A 14,209-nucleotide genomic window follows, 5' to 3' on the forward strand; every position below is an offset into this window, starting at 1 on the left:
AGAATTAATGTGTGGTCTATGCTATACCTTTCCTGTTTATGGTACCTAACTAAACTTGCATGATTGGAAGAAAGGCCATTTATGGAGAGATGGTAGTTTCACAGATGCAGACAGGGGTCAGCAGGATTGATGAAAACCTAACCGCTGGGCAGATTTGTTTTGGTATGTAGGAAAGTAAAGTAGTATAAAATGGGTTAAATACTATCATTGTGGTGTAGCCGTATGGCTGATCAACTTTTGTGGAGGGCTTGTTGTGGAACTAGAGACAGACTTAGGAATCTGTAGCAGAAACAGAAATGACTGAAGTGGAAATTAAAGATAAGGTGGAGGCAGTCAATTGCCATCTAGAAGGGTATGGCCAGACTTCGTATAAGTCAAAACGTTACTTTAATGGCTAAAATGTTAAGGGGAGGCTAGTGGTATCAACAGCACTGTGAAAAAAGATGTGGAAAAGATAGCAGGCCAACTTGTTGGGTAATGCAAGGAGAGAGGACGATAGAGTGAAGTTGAGTAGGGAAGAATCAGATTAAATTTCTTCAGATATTGGGTAAACAGGTGATGCTCTGAGAGAAGGGAGAAAATAGGGCAGACAAACCTAGATTAGTCAGTAGGTATAACAACAAAAAGAAGGAAGTAACACAAGGAACTGTGTCTGAAGTAAAAGAGAGAAAGATGGTCTGTGTAAAGAAACGACAGTAAGGGAGAAAAGGAGCTACTGAGAGAAGAGAAGCTGGAAGCAGGAGAACAAATGGATATGAACTGAGGCTTTAGATAACAAGTGGTGCTGAGATTGCTACATGTCTCTTGGAGAGGAACTGGAGTGAGGTTGATCCTGGGAATCTCCCTTTTCAGAGGCTTCAAATGTAATTCTGTCTGGCAGCTAAAAACTACAAATGAGCTTAGTCCTGTAGTCTTGGTTTTGATTTCCTCAATCATCATCATCATCATCATCATCAACGCCCTTTTTCCAATTTTATACATGGGGTCGGGGTATGTTGTGTCAACTATCACCATCTTTTTCTGTATCTTTAATGCCACTGTCCTACCTTCTTTGACACTCATGCCTGACTGTTTTAGTTCTTCTCTCACACAGTCCCTCCACCTCTTTGCTCTTGTTTCCTCCTGCCTTCTTCCAGTCTGTCCCAAATCTTCTTCACCAGATTGTCTTCTTGACCTTTCTGCAGTTGGAGCTACTTTGACTTCTGCGCTTATGTCCTCATTTCCTTGTCTGTCCCACAGCGTCCATCCTACCTGCACTGTCAGATACTTCATCACCATCACCTCTAGTTTCTTCAATTGCTTTGCCTTTACTTCCCATGTTTTTGCACTATACAGTAGTACTGGTCGCACCAATATTTTATGCATTTTACTTTTCAGTTTCTTCTGCATTCTTCTGTCATACTCTACCTTGACACTCTGTGCCATTTGGCTGCAGCCTCTCTGATTCTAACTTTGACCTCATCGTTCAAACTTCCCTTCTCCTCAATGACCCCTCCGAGATACTTGAAGCTATTAACCTGTTCCAGTATTTTCCCATTAGTGTCAATTCTCAGATTCTTCTGATTTCCCCTATTTGTTGCCCTTACAACTGTTTCATCTGTATTCAGTTTCATCCCATGTGCCTTCAGTTTTGCATTCCATTCCCCTATCCTTTGCTAAAGTTCATGCTCAGAGTCTGCCTGTAATGCCACATTGTCTGCATACAGTACCTTTGTTGATCTGTCCCCCTCCAATCTGTTTGCTAATGTAGTCTATCACCAGTATGGACAGCAGTAGGCTCAGAGATAAACCCTGATGCACACCCACTTTTGCTGGGAATGCCTTTGTGACACTGACCACTGTTTGTACTTGAGTAATTGGGTCTTTGTATATAGTCTACATTAATTATAATAATGTTTCTGGGACTTTAAACCACTGCAGGACTGCCCAAATCAACTTTCTTGGAACACTGTCATATTCTCCAAGTATACGAATACCCAGTTGGACTATTTCCTCATCTCTCAAGTACTCACTGCAAATATCAAGTCAGTTGTGCTGCATCCTGATCTGAATCCAGACTGCTCATCTCCCATCTTGTTTTATACTACAGAGTAGTATTCATCATCAATCATCCTCTCCAGAACTTTCATACAGTGTGATGGAAGTTTGATGCCTCTGTACTGCCACAGTTGTGAATGTCCCCTTTGTTCTTGAACAGTTGCATTAGTATGCCTATTCTTTAGTCATGTGGGAAACTTCTTTCTCTCCATACTGCTACAAGTGCCCCAGGAGCTGTTTCTTCCCTGTCTCACCCAACATCTTTATCACATCACCTGTGACCTCATCTGAGCCTGCTGCTTTCCCTGACTACAACTTCCTCAGTGCTCTTCTTACTCCTTCTATGGTGGGCTCCTCCTCTGCTTTCATTATAGCCTTTGTCCAGGGCAGCAGTTTCTTCATTCAGAAACTGCTGGAAGTACTCAATACATCTGCCTTTGATGTCCTATGGCCTGGTAATCAGGTTGCGGCTGACATCCCTTATTAAGGGCTTCTGAATATCTTCTTTATCTTTCTGTCTTTGTCTTGCAACCTGATATAGTTTATTTGTGCCACCTACTGAGTCACTTTCCAAAACTGGTAGTGTGCCTCTTTTGCCTTGTTCTTTGCTATTGCACCTCCTCTCTTAGACTCCTTGTAAGCCAACAAGTATTCCTTTCTAGACATTCTAGTCTGGTCCATCCTTTCTGTCTTGCACTTCTTCCTGCACTCCTTCTTTCTTTTGGTGACCTCCTGGACTTCTGCTTTCCACAACCAGATTTCCTTATGTACCTTACTTTCATACCTTTCTTGACCACACATTTGTTCTGTAGTCCACACACATGCTGATATGAGATGTTGCTGTTCTTCTTCATCTTCAACTTCACCTATTTCCTCTTCTTTTTGATGTGCTAGAGCCCTGAGTAATTCCTTAAACTGTTGTGCTTTCTCTCCAGTCATTTTCCAGGTCTTCAGTCTGGTCTCTGTTGATCTTAGTGCCTTCTCTGATGAATGCTTGCTGCTGATAGTGGCATCCAGTGGTATATGCTGTGGGCTGACTGTTTCACTGGGGATGACTTTACAATCACTGATTATACCCCACTTCCCTTTCCTTACTAGGAGGAGGTCTACCTGTGTTGCATGTTGGCCATGTGATCTTGTGAATGTCTGTCTTGCTGAACCATGTGTTGGTCACCATCAAGCCACTTGCCAGACAGAAGTCTAGAATGTTGTCTCTGTCTTTATTCTTGTTGCCTCGCTCATATGGACCTAGGCAGTCCTCATATCTTGCTCTGTCTGTCCCCGATATATGCATTCAGGTCACCCATCATCAATACCATTTCATGTTTTCCTGCCTTGTGTAGTAGGCCCTGGAGCTGCCTTCTGAATGCACTCTTTTCCTCAGTATCACAAGCCTGCTGTGAGGCATAGGGTGAGATTATGAATACTGCCCTATCATTACGCTGGAATCTGATCACCATGAGTCTCATACTAATTCCTGTGAAATCCGTCACTGTCTTCTGAAGCCTGTCCTTCACCGTAATTCCCACTCCATTTCTATCCTGTTCTCCTGCTAGAATCTGGATCCATAGCCAAGTGGCTTTGCTGCTCTGCCCTTCCATCTTGTCTCCTGGATACATGGATGACAAGATTTCCAAGCTGCATTCTGTCAGTGCACCTACAACTGAGTGTAGCAATTATTAGTTCATTTTTGGTAAGTTGAATGCTTTTTGCATCCAGCTTTCACTCAACAGAGCTATCCAAGGTAACCCAAGCTGTGCAACTGGACACTGGCTGGCTAGAGGCTTATTTTTCACAAGGATGCTGGGCTTCAGGGCAGGAACACTCTCCTCCCGCTATTAACATGAGTCCCTGGCATAGGTCAAAGTAGGCCAGGTACTTATCAACAGAAAATACCCATGCTCATTTGGCGACATTAGTCAACATGACTGAATCACCAAGAGCCATATTTTTACACCACCAAGTGACTATCTTCTCAATATTATCTTGCAAACTGTGTGGATCTGTGCAAGTCACTCACATACCAAGTACTCTAATGTTTCCACTAAAAAAAGGTTATTTAGCTAACTTGCATCCCCAATGAAAGATTGACTTCCACATGTCTATAAATTGTTTCACCTATCATAAACAACTGAAAATCCAATTCACCAGCATATCACAATACAGAATCCCCTAGCATATGTCAGTACACAGTGCTTTTGCAGGGAACATGTGGGTCTTTGCCCCCATATTCCAATATTTAAATATAATAATTTATTTGTCACCCAATCATGGGGAAATGAGTTACACCCTACAAGGGCAAAGACACTGCCTGCACTGACTGTGACCTTGCAGAATAAGTCCCAAAGTGGCAGACATAATGAGCATAGTATAACACCAGAGAATCAGAGTCAGGGACATAAGGACTGACTAATGGAATGTTAACCAATGGTAGGTAAAACATATGGTTTACCTGGATAGCGCATGGATAAACATAGTCATTGTAGAATATGGCCAGGTACAGTAGCTGGTCTGATATTGATAAAAGCTGTATCAGTCTTCACAATGTCAGTTAGAAGGGAGAGACAGATATCACAAGTATCTGCTTACAAGAGTATAAATGCCCTGGCTAGGGAAAAATGCATTGACCAAGACTTTAGATCTGGGGGACATATGCTAGGGGGATGGGAAGTCAGTAACTTATTATCTCTATATGACAGTAGACCAGGAAGGACACATTATAATGGCTGACTCAAAAGCTGGTGAGTGTCAGAGATTCAGACAAAGAGGGATCTGGATGCTCATACCACACAGGGTGAAAGTATGCATGTGAACGAATACTTGCATTTGTAAGAGAAGGCTAAATGGTAAAGTATAGCAGATTATGGCTACAAGAATGACATTAAACTGAAGATAGTAAAATGGAAAAAGAGCATATAGTATTTTAAGTTAGCCTGATCTGTAAACAACAAATACAATATATGCAGTTTTGCATTTTAAAGCTGCAATACTTTAAAAAGCATTTCAGGGGTACTGAATTGCATATGCTTTATGGTTATAGATACTCGTTCTCCTGTATGGATAATTTAGGCTTTGATATTCACAGTAACTCCTGGATTGCTGGCTGAGAAAATTCAGATAGCTAATTAGATATATTCTGCTAAATGTATAATTTAGCATAATATTATTGGTTAGATTTTTATGGATCCTGAGAATCCCAAATAAAGCTCCTATCATTTTTTTACAAACAAAAAAGTACATGTATCTATATTAATTCTTCCCAACAGTTAAAAATCAGATAATGTATTGTCTATATTAAGATACATCCCATTCAGTTCATTAATAGAAACCTTCCTCACTTTTGGAGGAAGTATTGAACCCCCGTCCCCATGCAGACCTATTGTTTCTCCTCTAGGATATAGAACTGTGCTACTAGCTATGTTCACTGATTTTAAACTGTTGTATGTGACATTAAATCCTGTGTTAGAGACTTATAGCCTTTTTCATCCAAACTGTCTAGAGCTAATGTTATGTTTAATGATTGTCTTTTTGTCACTATATATACTCGGTATGTTTATGCTTCCATCCCACAAGACATTGGTGTGGAACATACAAGAGAATATTTAAGTCAGAACAAAACCTTATCAAATAGCGATACTGTACTGCAACCTAATATTGAATATTGTGCATCTTTGTATGTTCAGCACTGCACAAATGACAAAGAAAGAGTTCAAAAATTCTTCACAAATCAAATACCTAAATGAGGAATTTGAGTTATAGGAATTGGTGGGAAACTCTGTTACATTTTACTGTAAACTGTATATTAGTGAGAGATGACATTATTTTAATATTTAAATGCTTGAGTAATGAAATATTTACTACTACTTTGGGTATTAAATTAAAAAAATCATCCTTTTGAGACAAGGAGTAACCTAATGTTTGTGCAAAACAGGGCTCACTAACTGGACGGGAGGTTAGAGAGTATGAGGTGACTCTGGTAGACAGCAAACATTTTGAAGGCCTATAATGGGCTCAGAGTTTGTATAAAGTACAATGAACAGTTTTTCACTGTTTATAGGAAAGAAGGGATGGCTTTTAGACAAGATTTACTTTGATTCATATTTTGTTGTTTTACCTTTTTTTTACAGCATGCTGTTAGAAAGGGATATGTTTTATATAGGCAAACTCTAACCTTCCCAAGGGGCCTAGTCAGCTATAATTTCACACAGATTGCAGAATGTACAATCCAGAGTTTATCTAAACAATCCTGTCTTGGATTGTGATTTTGATCATTACTGTTAAAAAAAGGTGTGACTGCAAGCAATAGAGATTCCAGCTTTTTTGTGACTTTCCCAACATGTACAGTCAGAGCAACAACTTTACTGTAGATAATTTAATAGTTGCACATTGGGTGTGTCATTTTTGTCACAGAAGTAGATTTAAATTATTTTTGAATTCTGTGGTGACTAATTTTAATTATTCTTTTCTTTTAGAATTCTTTATTCATTTGCAGCTGAATGTGGTTTCATTAATGACTTGCTAAAGCACAAATATCTTGTACAGTATACTAAATGCTATATATATTTAAAGGTAATAACCTGATAACACTGAAGATCTGGGTTCCTCATGTCAGAAGTTGGATAATTTGCTTATAGTAAATCTAAACTTGCTGATGATGATTGAACTTATGCAACTGGCACAGCCTGGAGAACTGTTGTTACATATGTTAATGACTGGACTGATGAGATAACTAAGATTAGGCAAACTGCAAATAAAACACATTTAGAAAAGGAAGTATCTATTGTCTGCAAAGATCACTCAACTCTTATTGAACAAAATTATACCACTGACTTCTTCAGAATTCTGGATAAAAATATTCGGCAATCTGAGGATTCACTGTATAGAAGAAAATAAAGAAGTTCACAACAAATAACAAGGATGGAAAAGAAACTGATAAAGGCCTGCAAAGCAACGAGAATACATACTAAAAAGAACACTGTTTTGTTGTGTAACGCACAGTTACATGGAATAATAACATTTTTCTATCAGAAAACTTTCAGTCTACAGAAAAAAATCATTTTTCCAAAAGAGAAGGTAAAAAAAATAGGTATGGGGCAGCTGAAAAGAAAGAAATCAAAATTGAATGCAGAAAGACTGAAGAATGTTACTGTAATAAAAAAGAAGAAAAACATACATTGATAACATGGCTCAAGCTGTGGATGTTCAAAGCCAGCTGGATGACAACTGTATGCTTGCAAGTGTAATAAGCAATGAAAATATTGGGATTAACAAGACTAATGGTGATGAAGGTCATTCATTTGCGACAATTGATAGAGCAGATATTACTGAATTAGAAATTGAAGATTCTTCAGATCTTGTCACAAAAGATATTCTTGTGCTTGGAGATTGAATTATTAGATGACCTGATACTTTTGCAGAGACAATAATGAATAACTGAATGTCGTTATACTAGCCAGGAGCAAAAATAGAATATGTGAGACAGGCCTTCAAATGCATTGATGTATGCAAGTAAAAATTTGTTTTTATTCATGTCTGTACAATTGATCTCAATTTGCAAAGATTCTTTGACTAATAGTAGGGAACTTAGATACTATAGCTTGTACAGGTTTTGGGATGTATTTTTCAAAATCACATATAGAAAGGAGAGTCAGGTCACCATGAATAAAAATATTTTTGGGGTAATTGCCTACATGAAAAAAATGTCCCTTTTTAAAAATGGAAATGTATAGAGCATCCAAGCCTTTTGGGCACATGTTTTCAGACAGGATAGCGTGCACTTGTCAAGATCAGGAAAGAAAGTTTTTGCAGCAGATATTTTACAATATTTGACAAACACAAGGCAGGATTTTTGCCAGATCAAAAATGTAACAGTTCACAGAAATCAAAATTTGATGAATCTCTGATGTTGTTAATTTTAGAACCATTAATAATAACATTTTTTATTGGAAAATTAGCTGTTTCCACAAGATTGATGTTCTTATTGTTTGTGAAAAATGGTTAAAAAGAATGACTGGAAACCAGTTCTATCAGGGTATAAATATTTCTACTGTAACAGATATCTAACAAAATTCATGTGGAGTTATTATAATAGGGAATAAAGATAGTTATGTGACCTGTGATTATTACATGTTCAATGATAACACCAATACTAACTGTGACAATAAAGACAACCCTGGAACATATAATAATTGCTGAAGTGTATAGGCAGCCAAAGTCAATTGCTAATGACCTAGAGGAATGTATACATTTCTTGCATGAAACACAGGAGGGAAGAATAATAGTGGCTGGGGACTTAATTTACTAGACACAAAATGGAACAATATTGTTTCAGCAGCATTAGTAAAGAAATTATTCACAATGTATGTTCAGGATAAACAATTGCTTCAGATTGTAAAAAAAAAAAAGCCTACCAGGGAACAGAACATACTAGACATAGTTTGTGTTCCTAAAGAAATTACTGTTGCTTCATGTCAACTTTTACCACCGTTGATGTGCATTGATCATGGTGTTATAAAGGTTAACTTTTTGCTAGATAATTCTGCCAAATTGAAATCTAAAACAGTGCACAAAAGATTAGTAACAGACAATATGGAAACAAAACTGTCACTATGTAAAACTAATTGGAGTGATATGTTCAGTGGAAAAATTGCAGAAGTTGTGGGAAATTTTGAAAGAGAAATTATTTGAATGCAAAAAATAAAAAAAATGTATAACATCCAGATCTAGGCACACAATGTCAGGAGGATATATAATTTCATAAGAACAAGATACTTTTTTAAGGTGAGCAACAAAAAAATATAACAAATGGAAAGGAAGTCAAGCTACAACTTTAAAAACTGAAATAAAGAAGTTGGACAGACAAATTAAACAGTGTGAGAAAAGATCAAACATTTTTTGAAGAAAATGTATATAAAAATATTGAACATAATAGGAAAACATTTTATAGATATATAAGATACGGAAGGAGTAAATAAATGCAAATTGATAAACTGTAGATTCTAAAATGCATTCTTAGACACAGCAGATTATAAATATATTTACAAAATTTTATGCAAAGCAATTTGGCTCTATAAATGGGGTGATAAATTGCCCTAGTGACATCCGGGTAACCTCAGATTCTGAAATCAAATTAGATTATGTTGAAAAAGAACTATGCACACTGGATCCAAACAAATCACAAGGAGGAAATGGAATTAGTAATAATGGCCAGAGGACACTTTAACAAGAACTTAAAATACCATTATATTTGTTATGTACTAGGCCATATAAATATGGGGAGATTCCTCAAGATTGGAGACATGCACTTGTTAAATCTGTCTTTAAGGGAAAGGGGAGTAGGACAAACTCAGACTCATGCAGACCCTTACGTTTACTTTCATGCTGTGGAAAAATAATGGAGATGGTAATGTTGGATAAGTTATTGTCAGAATTGGAAAGGATGAGACTTGAAACCATGTCTCAGCATGCATATGTTGAAAATAGATCTATTACCACCTGTAACATGATATTCTATAACAACAGCTGTGAATGTAAAATTGTGCCATGATGTAATTTATATAGGTTAAACTTAAAATTAAAATTAAACTATATACTATATAAATTAAACTTAAAATTAAAATTTATATAGATTAAACTTCAGTTGATAGGGTCATACATAAAACACATATCAATAAATTAAAACAACTAGGTATTGATGTAGTCTTAAAAAGATGGATAGCTGCATAGTTTACAAATAGGGCATGGCAATTATCACATAGCAACCAGATCTAATCTAATCAGGTCTAATTTGAGGTTACAGTCAGGGCGTCCCACAAGGCCCTGCTGTAGGCTCACACTTGTTTAGATTGTATCTTTCAGATTGATCTTTTTCATCTAAGTTGTTCTACAGTATGTCTACAGATGACTTTAAATTGAGTAAACTGGTTATGTGTGTTACAGATAGGGCATGTCTGCAAAAGAACTTGATTAAACTGACTGGGCACAGGAGAATAATATGCTGATAAATACATCAAAGACTAAGCATAGTGGCATAGTGAGATTTTGGATACATAAACTGAAAGGTGAATATTTAATCCAGCACACAATTATTGAAAGTGTAGATTCACTTAAAGACCTGGATACATGTGCAGATCCAGCTTTGAGTTTTTCTAATCATATAAACCAATTTGTTAATGATAGTTATAGAACTATGGGCTGTATAAAAAGATTTATAAATTCTAGGAAATCACAAATGATGAAGTCATTGTTTCTTAGTTACATTAGACCCAAACCTGAGTATGGAATAACAATATGGAAACCTTATAAGAAAACAAGCATGCGTAAACTGGAAAGAGTAAGTGGAAATATACCAAGGGCATCCATGGTTGTGAAAATTTAAGATATAATGAAAAATTAAAACATCTGAACTTGTACAGTGTCTCTTATAGATATCTAAGAGGAGCTCTTATTCAGGTATAGAGGGCATTTATAGACAACTACCTCTGGGAATGTTTGACATTTTCAAAAAGTAGTAGAGAATCATCAGACAACCTATGTAGAAGATTCTATGGGAATGAGAGGCAAACTAATTGGTTCTCTGAAACAGTAGCTGATGCATAGAACAGAGTACCAAATTACATTAAACCAAGCACTAGTTTAGATATTTTTATGAACAGCCAGGACACTTGTTATAGGAACAACTGTTTTGTTGTATTGGTAGATTAGAAGGGTATTAATGCCTGTGCTAGAAATATTTGTATGTGTGTATGTATGTATACAAACCCTAACTCTTCTCATCACCCTCTTCTTGATCTTATCATTACCAATATTTGTAATTTTTTTCTCAAATTTGCATTCACCCCCCTCTGTCACTTACCATTGTCCATTCATCTTCAATATCTTTCACCACATAAACAAATTCCCTTCCTCCTTCATGTCATTCCAGAACAAATCCCAGTCCAGTATTTTCAAACTAAAGCCAATTCTGTCCTCATTAGACTTGGTCTCCTTTTCTTTTTTCTACTGAGCCTAACTACTGCAAATTCTCTTCAAACAAATTCTCACTAATCTGCAGGACTCACTCTTCCCTAAAATCACATGACTCTATAAATCCAAAAAAAAAATGTCTCATATAGGAACTCAAATTCCTCCTTAGTTTCAGGGACAATGCCTGGCATAGTTGGGAAAATAACCCATTCTCTACCTCCAGGCAATGTATACTAGGCTAAGAAATCTAGCTATCAAGTAATCAGATGACATAAAAGTCACATTATAAAAATACATCATTCCTTCTCAACTCATCTAAAAAATTCTAGGCAGAAGTCAGTAGCTTGATTGGCCATACTAATCCTCCTAACACCCACTGTTCCTCATCTCACCTCACAGCTGCTGATTTCAGCCTTCACTTCTGCACACTTTCCATCTCTGATTCCATTAATAACTCCTCCTCTCCTCTAACTTCTCTCCGCCCCCATATATTCCTACTATCCATTTCAAACCAATCAAAGCTAAACCAGTACCACTACTTGAAAAACTAAAACTAACTCACCTGCTGATGCTGACAATCTTCTCCCAGGGTTCTTATTCCTATGTAAGGACTTCCTCCTTTTATTCACATTTATAATCTCTGATTAAGTCAAAACATCATATCTGATTTCTGGAAAACAGCCTTTTTTAAACTCCTCCCCAAAAAACTAACCCATCTCATACCTCTGACTTCCATTCCATCTCTACACTTATCATACTAGGTTGTTGTTGTATCTTTTGACTTTGTCCTGGTTAGGGGTTGTCACAGAGGAACTCCGGTCCGCTAATGATTGGCAGTAGATTTTTACGTACCGACTTGCCAGGCCTGATGCACAACCTTCAATGAAGGTATGCTCATTCACACATGTCTCCACACAGAAGACGCTTTAGCTGAGAATCGAACAGGACAACGTCTTACTGTGAGGTTCACATCCACTAAAGCACGGTCTTGAAAAAATAGCCAAGCTAGGTCCTGCGCCCACTGTCGTCTCCGTTGGAATAAACACAAAAATAGTAGCAAGCTGTTCAGCACAATCAAACTGGTTTAATCCATAGGTAAAATAACAGCATGTACATAAGTGAAGACACAACTTAGCGCTTTCTCCCTACTAATAAGGGCATCATCAGAGTTGTGTATAAAAAATGCAATGAAGATTAAATAACATCATTAAAAACACACCCTCCTTGATTACACCAATCAAAATCATACCTTTAAACAGTATCAACCATTTAAAGTTCCAGTGTACTTGTTTTAAAAGAATGCATAATTATTACAGAAAATGTTGTAACCTTTTACAGAAACACATCCTGTCAATGATATATTACTCAACAGTAATGCTGGGAAAAATAAAAATAAAAATGAAAAATAGAAAAATAAAAAGTAAAATATAATAAATACTAACACACAACTAAAAAAAAAAAAAAAAAACTAAATAAGTAGTAAAACTACTCTACATCACTGAAATATGTTTACATAATGTGAATAATGTAAGTGTATACTAACAGCATGTTTGTAGCACCCATCCTGCAAACAATAGTACATAATACTTAATACTTAGTACTAGTGCCACAGGACAATACGCTGTGTGTTCTTATTTATATTACCAAAGCCCTGTATTTCAATAGACTAGCCAATGAAACATGTTCATTAATACCTGGTGGTCTCGAGGCATTGAGCCTGAGTTGCCAAATAACCTCCTTTACTTCCAGTAATATGTTTTCATCACCCCCGTTGTCTCTATAGGGAATCCTGTCAATAATGAAAAACAAAAATCTCTTAAAATCGTTACATCTTATGCTATGTGTATATAATGCACTTGTTGTTTTCTTGTTTTAATATCCCTAACATGTTCTAAAATTCTCAGTCTCAATTTTCTAATGGTTTTACCCACGTAGAACGTGTTACAGGATAAACATGTGGCCAGATACACCACCATCTTGGTGTTACAATTGACATGCCCTGGACTAGCTATGGTTTTATTGTAATTATGTACTGAGACATAAGGCCCATTGTTGATGTACTTACACGTACTACAAAACCACATTTATTCATCATGCAATGTTTATGTGAAACTTGTAGGTTAGTACTTTCCATAAGCTGTTTTAAATTCCTACCCCTACTAAATGTGAAAGAAGGCAAGACTCCAATAGTACTAGTGATATCCGTTGGAAGAGACCCTATCCAAATATCCTGAACAATATGCATAATGTTATAACTATCCTCATTAAATGGCAAAATCATAGATTGACCTGGTCTATTGGCTACCTCTTTCTTGTTCTCAACAGTCAACCCTGCTATTAATATTGGTTTGTATATCGTCTGTCTCTTGACTGTAATTTCTTCTTTGATACTAACCAAGATATCATAAGGGTAACCTCTTTCTTGAAACATGTCAATCAGTTTATCTATCTCACTTTCATATATATTGTTGTCACTAATTAACCTGGATAGTCTTACCATCTGTCCTTTAATGATGTTCTTTTTTTGAAAGTAGGGGTGACAACTTTCAAAATGAAGAAAGGAATTTGAGTATGTTTTTTTACGAAAAATACTAGAATTAAGTTTGTTGTTTACCCTATCCTTTATTAGCATAATGTCAAGAAATTCACATTTGTCATGCTGCACATTATACGTAAACTTAAGAAAAGATGTACTTTTATTTAAAGATTCGACAAAGTGGGCTATATCCTCCTCTTTACCTCTCCAAAATATTAAAATGTCGTCCAAAAAGCGTACATATAACGCTATGTCTTTATGAAATTCGGAAGACATCACATGTTCATTTTCCCAATCTATTAAAACCAGGTTGGCATATAATGGGGCACATTTTGCCCCCATTGCCACACCTGTGTTTTGCTTAAAATAATCCCCTTCAAAACTAACGTAGTTGTTATTCAAAACTATTTCAATTAGATCAACTAATAAATTTTGTTTCACTATGTGATGTGTAGATAATTTGTGTAAACTGTTTCTGAACATTTGTAACCCTAAGTCATTAGGGATAACAGTAAATAAATTTACTACGTCAATGGTTAGAAAAATATAATTTTCGTCCCATGCAGTATTCCTAATAATGTCCAAACAATGCCAAGAATCCTTTAACACTTGTGCAGCTCTTTCATATATGTTTTTACAATGAAAATCAACATATGCTGCCAGTGTCTCTGT

This window comes from Protopterus annectens, chromosome 15.part0 (genome assembly GCF_019279795.1).
Source record: "Protopterus annectens isolate FY-2018-M chromosome 15.part0, PAN1.0, whole genome shotgun sequence".
Lineage (NCBI taxonomy): Eukaryota > Metazoa > Chordata > Ceratodontiformes > Protopteridae > Protopterus > Protopterus annectens.